Here is a 6054-nt window from a genome sequence, read left to right on the forward strand (position 1 = left end):
TTCCCTTGCTGCAACTTGAGACCATTGCTCCTTGTTCTGTCATCTGCCACCACTGAGAAGAGTCCAGCTCCATCCTCTTTCAAACCCCGCTTCAGGTCGCTGAAGGCTGCTATTAAGTCCCCTCTCAGTCTCCTCTTCTTTAAATTAAATTAGCCCAGTTTCCTCGGTCTTTCCTCGGAAGTCACATGCCCCAACCCCCTCACCATTGTTGTTGCTCTCCACTGGGCTCTCTCCAATTTGTCCACATCCTTTCTGTAGTGAAGGCCCCCCATCTTAACTGAATTAATTCTAAGAACTCCGACAAGGACACGCTACAACCCGTTCCTTCCTTCCCAGGGAAGACTAACCAAACTACCATTCAGGTCCACGAGCCAATTAGGCAGACCTACATCCAACTTTTAATTGGGATCTTATAACTCATCTGCTGTCCTGGCAATTGACTGAAAGTTACTTTAGTAAGAGCTCCTTAATCCTCTGCTGCAGCTGCCAGGCTATTCAATGAAGTGCTTCTGGGCAGCAACAACATCCCTGTGCTTCACAATCTGGGGCAATGGAGCAGTTGCTGTCGCAGATCCTTCATCAAGAAATTATTCTGCTACACAATTACATACAAATGGAACATAACTGTAGGGGGAAGGAAAACGTATCAATCAGATTTTGTGCTCCCATTTCATCAGCTAGGGTACCCAATACAAATTGGGACTCAGGAGACCTAGGCTCTATTCCCACTTCTGCCACAGCCTTTTTGCATGACCTTGGGCAGGTCACTTAACCTCGCTAGCCTGGAGAATATTTTCAGAAAGATCTGGTTATTGTAGTTATCCAGCATGACACAGTTTAAGATGTTCTCATTTTCAGGATGTGAAGCTCCTATCATTTAAAAACCAGGTCCCTTTACAGTGTATCATGTTGGGTGTCCATAGGTGACACAATTACCTGTCATGTCAGCTTCTCATCTCTAAAATGGGAATAAATAGTACCTCTAATCTTCTAGCCTCTCTCTTGGCTGTTTAGATTGCACAACGTATGCCGGTATGTACAGCACACTCAGCCCAGTGGGATCCTGACCTTATTTGGCATTAATAAAAACTGCACTAGTGACAAAACAACCTCTGCAAAGATAGCTTCATAACTGAATGATGTTCTTCAGTTTCTAAATACCCTAGACTGCCAACATCATCACAGGGAGGCGAGTGGGACAGAGGACATGGACTTGGCCATGTGCAATGAATGTTCTTGCCCTTCCATCACACTAGAACAACTTACATATCCTGCAGAACAAAAACAAGACAGCTGTAACTTGAAAATGATAGTGAAAATTTTCAAGTGGAGAACCAAAAGGCAGTTCTTCCTGTAAATATCATCTCTGTCAGGAGAGGTTGAATTTGAACTGGGTAGGACTATGGGAAGCAGAATAAAGGTCAAAAGATAGTACCCATGTACACTGACTTACCAGGAATTTCATTCAGTTCTTTTGGAAAAGGATGATGTGGTACATGCCCTGGCCTACAATGGCCCTGTTAAATCAAGAGGTGGAGCATCTTCATCCATCTACTCACTTAATGCAGTATATGTCAAGACAGTGCATAAGCACCAATTGGGAGCCTTCACCCAAAGCACTGAACAAACAAGACAGACCAACAGCAAGTGTGAACTGAATGCATGCCAGTTAAGTTGTGGTCAGCTTACACCACCTGAGGATTTGACCCTCAAAGTTGAGGTACCACATTAGTGGAACCTCCTTTCTATAAATGAACATAGTTTTTATGTAGCTGTATTGCACAACAAAGTTATTAATATTATGAAATGCTACTAACCCCTTCTCTACCCCCACCGTGATCAACAAATGATTCTCCAGTTTCAGTGATCTTAGTAGAAAAAGAGGTAGACAGCTACTGTAACACACATACACATATCATTGCTTTTAATCTCTTCTCTCAGTTGAGTGACATATTAGATAATCAGGTTTTTAAAAAGTCAGATGTATAGAACATGGTCCTGTACTTTCAACATACAAGAGACCAGATTAAAATAAATAGGGAGGCAGAAAGAGGAGATTTAATTTTTTCTAAGGAAAATATTTATTTGCAAGAAATGAGAAGCATAACATACTTCAGTTTTACATAACTACATACATATAATATCTATGAAAGCACAGAATCTATTTTTCATTGTAATAATTGTTTGCTTGATTCTAAAGGTAAACAGGTTCTTTACATGGAGACACATCTGCAATGTAAATGCCTGGAGGTGGGGGGGAAGAGGGGTAAGGGAGGGAAACTTTCTGATGAACAGTGCATGTAGAGAAATTATTTGGGGGTGGGGAGGCGGAGGAGGAATATTCAACACATGGAGTTACACACACATTTAGCAAAGGAACATAGATGGCTCTAAAGCCAAAAAGAGACTGATACAGTTTAGAGAAAGACACTGTAGGTTCTGTTCTTGCCTCATACAGAATAACTGCCACATTTTAATATCCCGTTACTTTATTTAAAACGTGTCTGCGAACCATTTATTTGGTCACTATTTGCACATACATATGCATACCCACATGGGATATTTCACCAAATGCTGAAGGCACAGGTCCTAGAGTGTGATGCTAGGCATTAGTTTGGATAACATTTTCTGGCTCTAGCCAGGTACGCGTTCCATTTCAGAGAAAGGATTCCAGTAATTCACCAAATCCCAATGAGCCTAGGACACACCTACAACTTGAAACATCACTGCCTGGCGCTATTAGGATCAAATACAATTCTATTAACTTATTTCTTATTGAGCCTGACAAGTGATTTAAGTGGGTGACTCTTCCTGAGAAAAGAGGATTCTAATTCATGGACTAGACTATCTAGACAAAATGTGTTTCTTGAATTGTCATTCCCAGACTTCACTGCTTAAAACCATCCAATTTACAGCCTTAAAAAAATGTGTTCGTGGCTACAATTCTATGGAACGAAAGGGACACCCACAGGCTAGCTAGGGTAAAGCCAAGCAGATCTTCCTGCACCTTTCCAGTGCTGTCTATACACAGGGCCAGGCATTTTACTGACAAAGGCTAGAGAAAGACATTACACATAAACCGGTTTAAGCGATCAGAAACTAGTTTAAACCTGTAACAGAACAGATGTTCAGTGCACATAACCCACTTTGAAAATGGCCAAAACCAGTTTGGTTGAATGTAGTATCAAACTTAACTGATTTGGCTCAAAGCAGTTTATGCAAGGTCTGTCCCAGACCCCTTGCTGGTTTCAGATAAACCAGATAGCCCTGAGCAGCCTAGGGAGCATGCCAGGACGCTGGGGGTCTCTGCTCCACAGCAGGGCTGGCCCCTCCCCTCTGCTCCCTGGCTGAAGCTCCGGTAGAGACTGCAGGTACAGCAGGGTCTGCCTGGCTTCCCCCTGCCCTACCTCCCCGCTTACTGCTCACTGCTTAATCAGGAATCCCCTCCCTTCCATGTCCCACAATACAGCATTATGCTTCCTAATGCTGAGAGGTGTCTGTGTGCTTGTCTGTCTCCAATTTCACTGGGACAGGCAGACAGAACAGTGACTGCTTAGGGCTTTTTGGAGCTAATCAATGTGTCAGCTGGTAAGATGTTTAAGAAGAGTTTGAACTAATGGAGAGAAGTATTGTGTTTTGATGATGAAGTGATAATCACTTATCAGCCCCTTGCTGGCTTGCTCACCTGTCAGTTTGCTGCAGACAGAATTAAGAAGCAGGGAGAGGGAGATTGAAAAGCTCTGTATCATCAACAGATTCATGCACTGCACACACCCCTCCTTGCCTCAGAGCGCCAGCCAGAGGCTGGAGTCTGACAACACTCCCACCCCTTGAACAGCCAGGTGGGGAAAGCCTGGGATGATGCAGGCAGACCTCCCTAATCAGAGGTGCTGCCTGGCCCTGGCCATGCCCCCCTCAACTCAGCAATGTGTAAGGGAAGGGAGACCTGCTCTAGCACCACCACCACCCCCCCGCAGCTTCTAGCCTGAGCCACTCCCAGCATATGCCTGGATTTCCTCAGTCCAGAGAGAATGTCTGTCCAGTTACAAACCAGTTCAGCCTAGCCAGGTTAGACTAACCTGCAAAGACTGAATCAATTCCGGCTCAGGCTTTTTTAATGTCTGTCCTTGGCCAAACTCTACAGGTGTTGACAAGACATGTTTCAGATATATGATAGGCATTGCTATGACAATGAGAACAATGCTGATATAAACTGTAATGTTGAACCTGAATGGGTCTCAGACAGAAATTTAGGAATTTTCTGTTGAACTCAATGGAATGTGCACCAGCTAGCCCTTTATTCAGCCCTGCTTTAATATATAAAGAAAACCACCCCCTAAAAGAGAGTCTTTACATCACTTACCATATGCACAGAATTGGGAAGTATATAGCCTAAGGAAACAAGAGAGTCTGCGACTTCAGCATCACTAACAGAATCCAATATGGTCCAAGTCAGAGGCCAACTGACATTTTTAAGAAGAATTTTTAATTGCAACTCCCTCATCTTTGCTTCCTTTCCCCACCTTATTTCCCCCACTGCACTTTACCCTGCAGATCTGAGCTATTAAAGATTAAAAGAACTGTTATACTCATGTAGTATGGGGGAAAATGGAGCAAGATGAAACAGTCATATCTACTGCTCTCCATAAACAGGATGGGGAAGGCAAAAAAGGTAAGATTAGGAGGCAAAGGAGGTGATGACCTACACAAAATTTTTTCATTGCTTGGACAACAGAGGAATGAAAATTTATCTATGATGCTGGAGTCACTCCAGCTGTCCACCCTTCCACCCCAATCCAAGGTGATTTTGACAATCCAATATCCCCTTGGTGCCATCCCTGTATGCAACAAGGGACAGGTTTCAAGAAGGGTACTGAAGGCCAGAGAAGAGACTGGTGGCAGTAATTTAAGACAAAGCCCAAGCATTATTTTAATCTCAGATAAGCATTTCTTGCAAGAACCAAGGCACTCTTTTAGAATACAGAAAGAAAAACCAGGTCTATACCTTAGTAAGGCTATGCAGGTTCCAGGTGATAACCATACAGAGAGAAAAAATGCTCTTACTTCTGGAATTTTCACTAAATCAAGGTAATGTTAACCTGGATCTCATCCACAATCTCAGTCTGAATGGCCATTGTGTATCTGTTGGATTTTAGTTTTTATCAATAGTTAGAAAACTGTGTCATTTTGGTCTACTGACTGAATCCTTACGTAGTATTGATCAATATACAGACATACAACTGTGTGTGGCCAGTGTATCCCTACAATCCTAATAGTCATTTTTCCTCAACATCTGGATAGTAAATTGACTTCAACGCAAAGCTAAAATTCTATGGAAGTGACATTCTAATTAAACAAATATAAAGTAGCACCTCTGAAATATATAGTCTTCTTCCAGTCAAAGCACTGACCTACCACTTCACCTTCAAAACATTCCCTTTCCAATTAATGGCTTCAGAATGAAACATTTAAGTCACAAAGTGTAAAAATACTAAATATACTTCTGTGCATAAATGCACGGATTATATATTATGGCCTCTTGGCACTAGCTAAAATCTGGAGCCCAAATACTCTGTGGAGATCCCTCTCGATGTAGCAAAATTAATATTACTCATTTTCTTGACCTACATTCTAAATGTGTCTAGACAACGTCCATGGCTAAAAGTCAGTTTTCATGAGTTATCATAAAAAGGAAGGGCTGAGGAGGAAGGAGTAAATTTTAATCTTAAATGAATTCCGGCTTTATAATAGAAAAATTAAGAAAAGGCTAGTAGTATGCTAATAATTTGTGCAGATAAAAGATATAGGCCCAGATACCCAGCATCAGCAAATCAGAGCCATATGTCAATGATGTATACAAAAAGCTATGCTATGCTATCTGTTACCATGTAAAATCTTAGCATAGCCTGTATGATAAAAAAATATGGGTGAAAGTAAGTTTTATAGCAAAGAATTATAAATAGCAAAAAACCTCCTACTATCTACATATTAGTAATAGGATTGGAACAGTCACATGCTTTGTGCTTATTTCCATTATTGTGCTTATTTCCATTT

The sequence above is a fragment of the Crocodylus porosus genome, unplaced genomic scaffold (genome assembly GCF_001723895.1).
Source record: "Crocodylus porosus isolate Cpor-Errol unplaced genomic scaffold, CroPor_comp1, whole genome shotgun sequence".
NCBI classification, from domain to species: Eukaryota; Metazoa; Chordata; order Crocodylia; family Crocodylidae; genus Crocodylus; species Crocodylus porosus.